The sequence below is a fragment of the Mercenaria mercenaria genome, chromosome 16, assembly GCF_021730395.1.
Source record: "Mercenaria mercenaria strain notata chromosome 16, MADL_Memer_1, whole genome shotgun sequence".
In the NCBI taxonomy this organism is placed as follows: domain Eukaryota; kingdom Metazoa; phylum Mollusca; class Bivalvia; order Venerida; family Veneridae; genus Mercenaria; species Mercenaria mercenaria.
This window is the reverse complement of record NC_069376.1, coordinates 62,135,910-62,150,699: the sequence shown is the minus strand read 5'-3', so window position 1 is coordinate 62,150,699 and position 14,790 is coordinate 62,135,910.

Here is a 14,790-nt window from a genome sequence, read left to right as displayed (position 1 = left end):
AATATCTTCAACAACAATAAATCTTGGATTCCATGACAAATCAGTTCCAGTCGTAGGTTCAAGAGTTATTTTATATCTGATTACCTCCCCTGATTGTAGTCAAAATGGATTTATATTAGTAAGTACTTATAGGACTTATTTGAAATTTCATTATTGTCATTAGTTGGACTGAGCCAATCAGATTAGATAACTATGGACTGATTTTATGTCAAATTACCTCCCTTTATTTCAAATTAAAATGGGTATATCTTCGTAACTCATGAAGATACTGATCTGAAATTTCATTTACATTTGTATGTCAACAGATTTATTTGGCAGATCCTTCTTTTGATCACTTACAATAATTTTCTTTCTAATTACTTCCCTTTTACGTTAATATAAATAGCTTATTTTTAGTAACTTTTTTATTATTGGCCGTAGGGAAAAACCGAGACCACTTTTCTGTGGTACAACATGGATGGTACCTCCAATTTTTAGGTGTTTTTTGACATATCTGTACCTTGTAAGATTTTTTTTTCTTTCTGGTTAAATTTCTTTACTTTGTTGTTCCTGTCCTTTGGACTTAGATATTTTTTCTGAGGACCTTCTTGTCCTCAAATGCAATGATAACAGGTGAGCGATTTAGGGCCATCATGGCCCTCTTGTTGTTAGATTGGATCTCATGAGGGGCGCAAGTGCCAAGTGTGATCCAACCCTGCAAAATCTACTTGAGCGGAATAAAAAATCCCAGATCTAGCTACTGTTAATGATAATGACCTTTTTATTGTATACCTCTACCGTTTTGTTTGTTGTCTGTGTCAGGTCATGCATATTAATGAAAGTAGTCCAGCAACATATAATACAAAAGGTACAAAATGGAATTTAAAGGTACAATACGGATTTTTTTTCTGCCTGTTCATATTTAATTGTGAAATACAAGCAGATTTTTATGCCCCCACTTTGGGGGGGGGGGCATATAGATTTGCCCTTGTCCATCCTTCCATCCGTCCGTCCAAGAATGTTGTGTCGCACCTAGCTCCAAAAGTATTTGACGAGAGTCACAAAACTTTACAGGAATGTTGGTCAGCATGTGTAGTTGTGCACCTAGGGTTTCACGTTCGGATTCATTCAGTCGTGTAGGAGTTACGGCCCCTGACTTTGTAAAAATTGGTAATTTTAGTGTTGTGTCGTGCCTAGCTCCAAAAGTATTTGGCGTAGTCACAAAACTTTACAGGAATGTTGGTCAGCATGTGTAGTTGTGCACCTGGGGTTTTGTGTCCGGATTCATTCAGTCGTGTAGGGGTTATGGCCCCTGACTTAGTAAAAAATTGGTCATTTTAATGTTGTGTCGCACGTAGCTCCAAAAGAATTTGACCTAGAGTCACTAAAGTTTACAGGAATGTTGGTCAGCATGTGCAGTTGTGCACCTGGGGTTTCGTGTCCGCATTCATTCAGTCGTGTAGGAGTTATGGCCCCTGACTTAGTTAAAACTTGGTCATTTTTAGCTCACCTGTCACATAGTGACAAGGTGAGCTTTTGTGATCACCCTTCGTCCGTCGTCCGTTGTCAGTCCGTCCGTGTGTCTCGTGCGTCCGTCCGTCAACAATTTCTTGTCTGCACGATAGTTGTTTCATTTATGATTTTATTTTAACCAAACTTGCACACAACTTGTATCACCATAAGATCTCGGTTCCTTTCTTGAACTGGCCCGATCCCATTATAGGGTCCAGAGTTATGGCCAGGTACCATTGGCTCAACATAAACCTAATAACAACAAATGTAACCTATGTAAATGGTTGAGCAACTATAAGAACGCCTAGCCCTTTTCGCTCTCTGGCCAATTCTTTTATGCTCGAAAAAATGAACCAGAAAAAATGAATTTTGAACCCACGAGTGTCACCAACCCCGATGAATGGCGGCGGCTGGTCAGGGACCCATGAGACTATGCAAAAAGATTTAGTAATTGACAGTTAACAACTCAGTATGGCATGCCCAAGTCGCACCCAGACGTAAGAATTTTCCGCCGGTATGACAAAAGAAAGATTAGAAGAGAGAAGATCAATAAAAGAGAAGAAAGTAAAAGAAAATATTTAGAGTTTAAAGTTGTAAGTTATGGTACCGGCTTAAGATAACAAGCTAAGCATTTTCAAAATGACAAACAGGAATATATGTATCTCCTTAACGCAGGCACTTCACATCATTTATAAATGTCACCATGTATATCTGATTTACAAATGGTATAAGTAATCAAAATCATAAATTAGGCAAAAATGTCTTAAAGAGTCAAGTTTTTCAAATAAGCACATTTAAGCATAAGTAAAAGTTAACACTTGTGAATGTTAATGGTCCATATAAACAGATTCTTTGAACTATCACAGAATACACATCCAGCACAGTGTCACAGATACGTATTGACTTTCCATCATATCCTGTGATCCTTCCGAATAAGACTGAATGATATAATCGTCGGCTTCTGAACGTTACTATTATGTTGAACTTCATAAATAGCATTTTGTGCCTTTTCTGTCTGGTTATAACATTTCTTGACTCATGTGCCTTAACATCTGATGCCATAAAAAAGTAAACCATTCTGAAAAAGGAAAAAACTCGGCAGCAAAAAAGTAACAAGAATGGTGCAAAAATAGGCAAGTGTAGCATATAACGTGTAACTACCTTTTAATATTTTCCCATTATAATTATTGATTGAAAATCTATAGTATCATAAAACAAACGAAATAGTATTTAAATTATGCTAAAAAAGGGGTGCGGTGGGCGGGTTGTTCTTAAAACGGCCTCGTGCTGAATGGCAAATCGGAAGCACGGCAAACACGTGACTTTTCTTTTTAAATTATCGTCTGCTACGAAATCTCGCGATACATACCATAGCAACGACTTAGCGTTATGGCAACCGGTGCAAACTTACGTACAAACAAATAAATTGGAATTTAGCCAGAATAAACAAGATTAATTGGAAGGATTAATCTATATTATTTTAACCAAACTTGCACAAAACTTGTATCACCATAACATCTTGGTTCCTTTCTTGAACTGGCCGGATTCCTTTATGGGTTCCAGAGTTATGGCCCCTGAAAGGGCCAGAATTAGCTATTTTGACCTTGTCTGCACAATAGCAGCTTCATTTATGATTTGAACTTAATCAAACTTGCACAAAACTTGTGTCACCATAAGATCTGAGTTCCTTTCTTGAACCGGCCAGATCCCATAATGGATTCCAGAGTTATGGCCCCTGAAATGGCCAAAATTAGCTATTTTGACCTTGTCTGCACAATAGCAGCTTCATTTATGATTTGATTTTAACCCCCAAACTTGCACAAAACTTGTATCACCACAAGATCTTATTTCCTTTATTGAACTGGCCAGATTCCATCATGGGTTCCAGAGTTATGGCCCCTTAAAGGTCCAAAATTGGCTATTTTGGCTTTTGCAGCCATATAGAGACTTCATTTATGGTTTTATTTGATATAAACTTCCAAAATATCTTCAACAACAATAAATCTTGGATTCCATGACAAATCAGATCCATTTGTAGGTTCCGGAGTTATTTTATATCTGATTACCTCCCCTGATTGTAATCAAAATGGATTTATATCAGTAAGTACTTACAGGACTTATTTGAAATTTCATTATTGTCATTAGTTGGACTGAGCCAATCAGGGTAGATAACTATGGACTGATTTTATGTCAAATTACCTCCCTTTATTTCAAATTAAAATGGGTATATCTCCGTAACTAATGAAGATACTGATCTGAAATTTCATTTATGTCAACAGATTTATTTGGCAGATCCTTCTTTTGTTCACTTACAATATTTTTCTTTTAATTACTTCCCTTTTACGTTACTATAAATAGCTTATTTTTAGTAACTTTTTTATTACTGGCCATAGGGAAAAACCAAGACCACTTTCCTGTGGTACAACATGGATCACCAGGTACCTCCAATTTTTAGGTGTATTTTGACATATCTGTACCTTGTAAGAATTTTTTTTCTTTTTGGTTAATTTTCTTCCCTTTGTTGTTCCTGTCCTTTGGATTTAGATATTTTTTCTGAGGACCTTCTTGTCCTCAAGTGCAATGATAACAGGTGAGCGATATAGGGCCATCATGGCCCTCTTGTAATGTTGTGTCGCGCGTAGCTCCAAAAGTATTTGACCTAGAGTCACCAAAGTTTACAGGAATGTTGGTCAGCATGTGCAGTTGTGCACCTTGGGTTTCGCGTCCGGATTCATTCAGTCGTGTAGGAGTTATTGCCCCTGACTTAGGTTTCGCGTCCTGATTCATTCAGTATTATAAGAGTTATGGCCCCTGACCTAGGAAAAAATTTGTGTCCTTTGTCATGTAGTGGGGGCATCTGTGTCCTATGGACACATTTCTAGTTTTAGAGAATTTATATAGGTATATAATAAAATGGAATATTATACACTACAGCATTTGTTCTTTTTTGGCAACGAGACAACAGATGTCTACATGAAAGTGTATACAAGTCACCGGGTGGGATCGTATATGCTGTATGTTATTCACTCTCTCTCCGATGCACCGGTTTGTTAATCCCCTGCCACGAGTGTTGGGGGTATATAGGAATGGTCTCCTTCTGTCCTCCCATCCATCTGTAACACTTTGTGTCCACTCTTTATGGCCTAAACCCCTTGAAGGATTTTCATGAAACTTTGGTCAAAAGATGACCTCATCAAGACGATATGCAGAACTTAATGTGTCAGCCATGTCGGGTCAAGGTTACAACCTGAGTTCAATGGTTTTAGCATTCCATTTTGTGTCCGCCCTGTATCTCCTAAACTGCTTGAAGGCTTTTCATGAAACTTTGGTCAAATGATCACCTCATTAAGACGATGTGCAGACCTCATGTGTCAGCCATATTGGCTCAAGGTCAAGGTCACAACTCCAGGTCAAATGCTTGAGCCTTCCATTTTCTTTCCTCTCTGTATCTCCTATACCCCTAGATGGATTTTCATGAAAATGGTCAAATGATTACCTCATCCAGACGATGAGCAGAACTCTTGAGTCAGTCATGTTGGCTCAAGGTCAAGGTCACAACTCCAAGTCAAAGGTTTGAGCCTTCCATTTTCTGTCCTCTCTATATCTCCTAAACCCCTTGATGGATTTTCATGAAACTGGTCAAATGATTACCTCATCTAGACGATGAGCAGAACTCGTGAGTCAGTCATGTTGGCTCAAGATCAAGGTCACAACTCCAGATCAAAGGTTTGAGCCTTCCATTTTCTGTCCTCTCTATATCTCCTAAACCCCTTGAAGGATTTTCATGAAACTTGGGTCAAATGATCACCTCATTAAGACGATATGCAGACCTCATGGGCCAGCCATCTCGACTCAAGGTCAGAGTCACAACTCGAGGTCAAAGGTTTGAGCTCTTTATCTCCTAAACCCCTAGAAGGACTTTCATGAAACTTTGGTCAAATGATCACTTCATCAAGACGATGTGCAAAGTTTATGAGTCAGCCACGTAGGCTCAAAGTCAAGGTCACAACTCAAGGTCAAAGGTTTGAGCCTTCCATTTTGTGTCCACTCTGTATCTCCTAAACTCCTTGAAGGATTTTCAAATGCATTGATGTTGTCATACATGGACTATAAAATATACTTCATACAACCTCAATGCTTCCGCCCAATACCATCAACCTTTCCACTATCCACAACAGTGGCAGGGGATATAGCTGTCTTTCAGACTGCCTTATTACTATTGAACATCCAACGGTTTGTATGTAGGCCACAAGAGGTGACTGTTCATGCAAATTTGTTACCATAGCAGGCAGCACTGTAAGACCTAAAACATTGGCGTCCTCAACTGTAAGGAGTCCTTTGATAGAATTTCCAGGGACACAATATGCAAGGTACCTTACAACATTTTCTGCCCCGAAAACTAGCCAAGCTAAACCATTTGAACATGTAGCTGAGAGAGGTCTATACAAAGATAGTACAGACCAAGTATTGTGAAGATTGATCAAATGTTTCTGTTTTAAGTTGGAAGCTAATTCATTGAGTTATGATGTAAAGAACACCAGAAATAGAGACCCAGATGAGTAGAACATCTCCCGAAATGATGCACTTAATTGTATTGGTGTCCAAGGTGTTTATCTTCCAAGCACTATAGTGTTTCTACATCTCTGTCTGCACATACCACAAGCATAAAACACAACTACATTTCTTTTCCTAGGTCAATCACCAACCTCATTTGGTAAAGTCCCTAACTCTGACGTGTATTAAATTGTATATAATTATGTCTTCTGGGTTATAAAACTGGGTAATAGCATGAAGTTCCATAACTCTGACATGCATGTTGGCCAAATTATGGTGGTTAAAGTTTTGCATGCAAGTGCATACAGCAGCTGCTATTATTTAAAGGCATATAGCTTTGAAACTTATTTTCTTTTTCTAGGTAAATAACCAACCTCACAAGATCATGTCCCACAACTCTAACTTGTATTTTGGGCTTATTCTGCCCCCTTTTAGACTTAAAGTTCTGCATGCAAGTTACTATCTCGAACACTAATGCAAACACAGGATGGAAGTCGATAGATATTTTAACATTTAGGGTAATATCCCTGTTTCTGGGACGACAATCCGAACAGTCGGGCATTGGCTGTCTTACAAGCAGCTCTTGTTTTTATTTCATGCAACAAACAAACAAAGTAATAATATTATTTCAATAGCAACATAGTCAATCACCTATATGATGATAAAGCTAGAGTTTATTATAACAGTCAAAACATGATCAACAAATAATTATTGACTTCTAATCTTGAACATGGCAATGAAGTTTAGATAGGACAAAAACAAGTATATTTTTGTATACACTGTGCCATTAATTTTGCTGGAAATAATTGAAAGACAAGTGTAATTAATTCTAAGGGCAAAATCATGCACAATTCTTTTTAAGTGATTAAAGCTGGGTATTTGAGAGGTAACTGTCACAACCTTTACTGTATTTTATCTATTTAGTATTATCATTTTTGTTTACCGGTATTTTTGATAGTTCAACTCCTCCTCTGACACCATGGTAAAGCCCGCCCCCTTAGCTCAGTAGGTAAAACGTTGGTCTACGGATCGCGGGGTCGTGAGTTCGATCCTCGGGTGGGGCGTATGTTCTCCGTGACTATTTGATAAAAGACATTGTGTCTGAATCATTAGTCCTCCACCTCTGATTTATGTGGGGAAGTTGGCAGTTACTTGCGGAGAACAGGTTTGTACTGGTACAGAATCCAGGAACACTGGTTAGGTTAACTGCCCGCCGTTACATGACTGAAATACTGTTGAAAAACCGGCGTTAAACCCAAAACAAACAAAGACACCATGGTTGCCAACGGGGGCAGGGTTTTTCCTTCATAATAAATAGGGTCCGTTAAAATCATGCAGTTTTCCCCCAAAATTGACTTTACATCTGGTTTTTATTCCCCTTTGCCCAAATACCGAGTTTTTTCCCAAAATCACAGGCCTGGGTCTCTTCCCCTCCTGGTAAAAAATAAACCTGTTCATCATAGTTGGCATTCATCGTGCAAAAATAAGACATCTGGAAAAACCAGGCCCCAATTTTACGAAAAAAACTTAATTAATTACTTAGTTAAGTCTGTTATTTTAAAATCATGCAATTGCTTAAGCTATTGTTATTTAATGTTGATTTTTTTCTATACCATTTGCATTTATAGCTGAATTAAATCATGGTTAGTAGTATTTGTCTGCAGTACTTATTTCAGTCACGCAAATATGATATTTCTATTTAAACACGATATAACCAGGAAGGTCTAATACTTATCAGTTGTTCCAGATATAACAAACTTAAGTATTTGCTTAAGTATATTTCTTATTTTTATGCCCCCCTTCGAAGAAGGAGGGGTATATTGTTTTGCAGATGTCGGTCGGAATGTAGACCAATCCGTTTCCGGATGATAACTCAAGAACGCTTGGGCCTAAGATTATGAAAGTTGATAGGGAGGTTGGTCATCACCAGCAGATGACCCCTATTGATTTTGAGGTCTGTATGTCAAAGGTCAAGGTCACAGTGACCCTGAATAGTAAAACGGTTTCCGGATGATAACTCAAGAACACTTGGGCCTAGGATCATGAAAGTTGATAGGAAGGTTGGTAATGACCAGCAGATGACCCCTATTGATTTTGAGGTCAGTATGTTAAAGGTCAAGGTCACAGTGACCCTGAACAGTAAAACGGTTTCTGGATGATAACTCAAGAACGCTTAGGCCTAGGGTCACGAAAGTTGATAGGGAGGTTGGTCATGACCAGCAGATGACCCCTATTGATTTTGAGGTCAGTATGTCAAAGGTCAAGGTCACAGTGACCAGGAACAGTAAAATGGTTTCCAGGCAATAACTCTAGAAAGCTTGGGCCTAGTGTCAGGAAAATTGATAGTTAGGTTGGCCATGACCAGCAGATGACCCCTATTGATTTTGAGGTCAAAGGTCAAGGTCATATTGGCCAGGAACAGTTAAAACGGTTTCTGATCTTCTTGTCCAAAACCATAGGGCATAGGGCTTTGATATTTGGTATGTAGCAAAATCTGGTCCTCTACCAAGATTGTTCAGATTATTTCCCTGGGGTCAAATATGGCCCCACCCGGGGGTCACATGGTTTATATAGACTTATATAGGAAAAAACTGAAAAACCTCTTGTCCAAAATCACAGGGCCTAGGGCTTTGATATTTTGTATATGACATCATCTAGTGGTCCTCTACTAAGATTGTTCAAATTATTCCCCTAGGGTCAAATATGGCTCCGCCCTGGGGTCACATGGTTTACATAGACTTATATAGGGAAAAACTTTGAAAATCTTCTTGTCCAAACCACAAAGACTATAGCTTTGATATTTTGTAATGTAGCATCATTTAGTGGTTCTCTACCAAGTTTGTTCAAATTATCCCTCTAGGGTCAAATATGGCCCCGCCCCAGGGGTCATATGGTTCATATAGACTTATATAGGGAAAAACTTGGAACATGTCCATAACTTACATCATTCAAATTTGGACCACATGTATAGTTTTGAGTGGCAAGATGAACCTTGACATGAGCTGACCTTGATCTTGACCTAGTGACCTACTTTCACATTTCTGTAGCTACAGCCTTCAAATTTAGACCACATGCATAGGTTTGTGTACCGAAAAAAACTTTGACCTTGTTATTGACCTAGTGACCTACATTTTTGAAGGTACAGGCTTCAAATTTGGACCACATGCATAGCTTTTTGTTCCAAAATAAAATTTGACCTTGATTTTGACCTAGCAGTTTTGTGTACTGAAATGAACTTTGATCTTGAGATTGACCTAGTGACCTACTTTCACATTTCTGAAGGTACAGGCTTCAAATTTGGACCACGTGCATAGTTTTATGTTCCGAAATAAAATTTGACCTTGATTTTGACCTAGTGACCTACTTTCACATTTTCAAGCTACAGCCTTCAAATTTGAACCACATGCATAGTTTTGTGTACCGAAATGAACTTTGATCTTTAGATTGACATAGTGACCTACTTTCACATTTCTGAAGCTACAGGCTTCAAATTTGGACCGCATGCATATTTTTGTGTTCTGAATTGAAATTTGACATTGATTTTTACCTATTACCTACTTTCACATTTCTCAAGCTACAGCCTTCAAATTTGAAGCACATGCATAGTTCTGTCTACCAAAATGAACTTTGAAATTGATCTAGTGACCTGCTTTCACATTTCTCAAGCCACAGCTTTCAAATTTGGACCACATACACATTGTTTTGTACCAAAATGAAATTTGACATTGATTTTGACCTTGAGCTAGTCTTGAAATTTGGAACATTCAAAAATGGCTCAGTGGATGGCGCCAAGATCACTCTGTAATCTCTTGTTAGGTTAAAGGTCAAGGTCAGATTAAACCAGAATGGTAGAACTTTTGTTTACAGTGAGCATATAATTTCTGTTCCTTGTGCAATTACTGAATGCATCAAGGGGGGCATTTCGTGTTCGACGAGCTCTTGTTATACATCTTTTTCTGTAAACTTAAGAATTAGTGTGCTTTAATCTATGAAATAGTTATGTACAGGTCTGATATAGATGAAAAAGTCAACATTGAAGTCGCATAAAGGGCAAAAACAAGCATTTGAAACAACAGACTTAGCTAAGCAATTACTTAAGTTTTTCCGTGAAATTTGGGCCAGAACATTATATATAGAATGAGTGCTGCAGTCGGGACTATGCTGTTCTGACAAGATACCAATACAGACGGCGGGTAGTTTCTATTATCCCATACAGCCAACTCTGAGAGAAGAAAATATATCAATGTCATCATATGAAATAGAATTTCCTGTATAAATATGGCATAAGTTTCACAACTGCAAAAAAACATTAAGTGAACTAGGTGGAAATCTAAATTTGTGCTTCTTAGAAATTTGTAACTTTTGGACATAAAAAAGACTTTGATATCAATACCTTTTTAATTCAAAGCTTCATGTCAAATACAACATCCCAGCTGAAGATCCTGTTGTAGTATCTCTATTGTACTGACAATGAAAAATATGGGTGTTGAGTACTAGTAAGTTGTAGTACATTAACATATATTTTTTCTGTCATTTGACTTGAAGGGCAGTGGCCTTATCCAGTTGATTTGACCAACAAAATCAGTTTTTGTGCCCTTTCTGTGTAATGCAACTTGTGTAGAATGTTAAAAAGCAGATGTTTCGATCTTTGAACATTTTGAATAGTGTTTTAAACATTTGCCACTGTATGCAAAGGTTTCTACATGAAAGCATTAGGCAGTTTCTGAATAGTTGCAACGCAACATTAAAGGTAGCATATGTTATTCATGTACAGAGAACAAGAGTAAATAATATTTGGTTTTCCTGAATCTTGGGAATAGGCAACAACAGGTTTACAATTCTCATCAACGGATTTAGTTGTAATTATTTTTGACAGGTTCAAAATGTTCCAGTATTTATTAATAGTGTTACCAGTTCTAGTTTGTTACACTGATCTGTCTAGCAATACAGAGTCAGTTGTTAATATGTAGTATAAACGCGTGGAAGAGTCTATTACCAATTTGTGGAAGAGCTGGATCATACACAATATACTATTTCTGTCCCCAACTTGGGTCTTTTTTAAGAGTAATACTGTGAAAGCATTAATATTCGTCAGGAACGGATTTTCATGGATTTCGTGCTTGCATTAATCAACAAAATTAAATCCTAAGAAAGAAAGAAAATAACCACTTATGGTATCTTAACATTAGAACACATGAAATGTGGTCACTTACTAAAACATTTTGAAAATCATTCTATATTCTCAGATAGAAATCACGAATTACACAGAAACATTATTGTATTGTTATTAGTAACTATGAATGACTTATTAGAATCTTTATGGAAAAACATAGCAGTACCTGATTTTTCAAAGGCATTCAACACTGTACTACATGATAAATTACTACAAAATCTAATGAATTACAGCATTCGATGATGTTTTTTTTTCATTGGTTGTCATTCTTTCTGAAAGATAGAATCATGAACGTTGTTACGAAAGGCGTACATTCGGTCATTGTGGAAGCTGAATCTGTGTACCATAAGGAACAACCCTTAGGCCCTCTCCATGTTTTATGTCATACAAATGATCTGCTCACTTAGTGGACTTGGTAAAATCCTCAGTATGTTTGTTTGCTGATGACTGTTTACTATACAGATTCATTCGTTCAAATGACAACCATCTCTAACTAGATAAAGACCTACATGAACTTTGAAAGTGGACTAACCTGTGTGGCAAAAAATATAATGCCAAAAATGTTATATTTTAAGTGGTCGATCGTCAGAAATCAATTTTTATGAACTAGATAAAACCATTCTACATATGAATTCTAATCCTTACCTTGGTTTAACATTATCAAAAATCTTACATGGAAAACAAATATTGACAATATTTGTAAAAAGCAAATTCAGTCTTTGTGTTTTTAAGAGGAATCTTAGGAATTGTGCCCAAGACTGTAAGAAACTGCATAACTGACATGTTGCAAAGACTAAGCCTGGACAGCCAACAGAATAGGAGACGTCGGGTAAGATTAATATTTGTTTTCAAAATCATTAGGGGTATGGTACTGTCAACTGACCAAAATAGTTACTTAACACGAGTGTAAAAGACTTGTATACGTCCTAAAATCATTAGTGACAGTATTCGTTCTAAAATAGTTGCAAACGTTCAGACTGTTACAATGTCCAAACAGTATAATTATTATTTTATTAAGGCAGTGCAGGAATGGAATAAACTTGAAAAGACTGCTGCATGTACAGAGACAGTGGAGAGCGTTAAGTCGGCTCTCATTCCCAAAACCTCATACCAAGAGATAGTCCTGCGTCATATTTAGACAAATGCAGATACAGATACAGATCTCCAAAAGTGAAATTTTACATATTTTCATGAAATCGCCAACGGTCAAAACACGAAATTTCATGACCGCAAAGTTAAAATATCTTACAGTAATACAGACCTGCTCACAGACACAATTTCTGGCATCAACGTACTGGCCACTTTGCTATGATTTTGATACATGTAGTACTGGAACATAATTTTGGACTCATCATCGGAGGAAATTGATCGACTGGCTATATTTACAGTCTGGAGTAAATAAATGATATACATGCAACACAGTCAGGAGGCAGATTATGTAGTAACCGCCAGGTAGTGTTTTCACAAATACATGTATTTTAAGGAAGTTATGCTGTTGAAACAGAAATACGTACATGAATAAATGTTTTCATACAAAAAGGCGACAAACAGTTTTTCAAAGAACAGCGACTGTATATAAATCTGTATATGTTTCTTGGTTGGAAAAAGTTTTTGAGTCACTTTTACAAATTACTTTATCTCTGAATATTCAGGTTAGAATATAACAAATACCAGGGACATAAATAGATGTAATGCATTATTCCTGCAAATACCAGCTCAGTTAACATTTTATCATGCAATTATTGCCTTCTATAAAAAGTAAAGCATTAGTATTTCATTTGTTTTGATACAGTATAAGTATTTTATTGAAAAGTATATGAAATTAATGTTTAATTTCCAGAAGTACAGCATTACATATTAGGACCGTCCCAGCTACAAGTACCTCCTGATGATTCCTGGGGCTGTGCCGGCCGCGGCCATCGTAACCGGAGAGGCTTGGGTTAAAGGGGCGAAAACGTATAGCTGGGTAACACTTTTTCTACTTCTCTCTTTTTTCTAACTATCTATCATTTCCATCTTTTCTCTTGACCAAACCACCCGTCGCGTGATAGTCAAGTGTGACTGAGTCGACGTATGATGTAGATATATGTAGATGTAGACCCTTTCGTGTGCAAATGAAGTACAGAATTGATGTTGCAGTATTTTATTGATGTTTTATTTAGTAGTGCATTAGCTCATTCGCATGATATTTTTTGCACTATTTTTAAACCAATAAAGTACAGTACAGAATAAGTATTTGTTTATAGTGTTTTATATTCTCTTCTTTCATATAAGAGTATGCATATACAGGCAGATGCCGACATTCAATAAGTTTTATTTGCCTAATATATTTTTCCGCGGAAAAGATGGTCGTTCCGAAATTTAGTTAACGGCACTTAAAACATTTCTTACGCACCGGATTTGACCGGAAGTTTCACATGTGTTGACAGAACAATGAAAATTACTTCTTATTTTGAAATTTATTCGAATTTTAACGGCAATTAAAGGCATTGACTTACCTCTGCAACATGGCAGAGAAACGGGAACGAAGTGAAGAAATAGAGAACTTGCAGTCTCGGCCTGACAGCGCTGAGAAACACGCAAGGATTGAAGAGAAATCAACCGAGATTGATGCCACCAGTGAAGAAAAAACGGTGGCAACCTCGGGTAAACGGTGTAATACAGGAGCCGAGGGTGATCATATTGGATATCAGGAAAATGCAAATGACAAATATGAATGTAATTATTTGCATGTGTTTGTTGATAGGGGCTTAAAAGTTGTATATAGTGCTTGTCAAGTTGTCTAGTCTTGATGCCCATTAGTCCAAAGGCAGTGGTTCCGTTTACGGTACTGTAATCCTGGCCTCTGACTCTAGGAAGTTCCATATTCCTAGACAACCCTATGAGGATAGGCTAGGATTATGGAAGTATTAAATAGGCATCAAACATATGGTAGGACATGCCTTTATAAAATGATGTTGTAAACTTACTTATTTCACTTAAAATAACTAATTTTCAATAGATTCGTCATTTTGCATCTATAAATGCGTACTTAATATTAAGCTATACAGAACAAAAGACCTACTAGTCCAAATAACAGGACGTTTCGGGACAGCATGATAACTTTTCACTGTAGCTGGCTCCATCACATCCAAACTTAATCTGCATATTTCTTGATCTTGATCTTGATTGGTTACGGTGAAACATAATGAAACAAATTTTACTCACTGCGTCAAGTTGCTAAGATTTTAGGATTCCCCCCCCCCCCATAAGATTAGTCTGTTTTGCTTTCTTCTTTCTATCAACGGAGTTATAGTTAGGAAATCTGCAATGAAATCTGTTGGGAACATTTTCTGGTACATGTACAAGGTATTTGTAATGATTACGTTTCTGGAAATGAATTTATGTTGACATGAAAGCATAAACTTGCCTTGCTGACATTTTGTAAAATTTGTGTTTTGTTTCTTTAATTTAGTGAAATCGGCAATCTGCTGTTTATTGAAACCAGTGTTAGGGACCTAAGGGTAGATATCTTCTTGCACCAGTCACATATTTTCAAAGATTTAAATCTCTTATTTAAAATTATGAGTTAT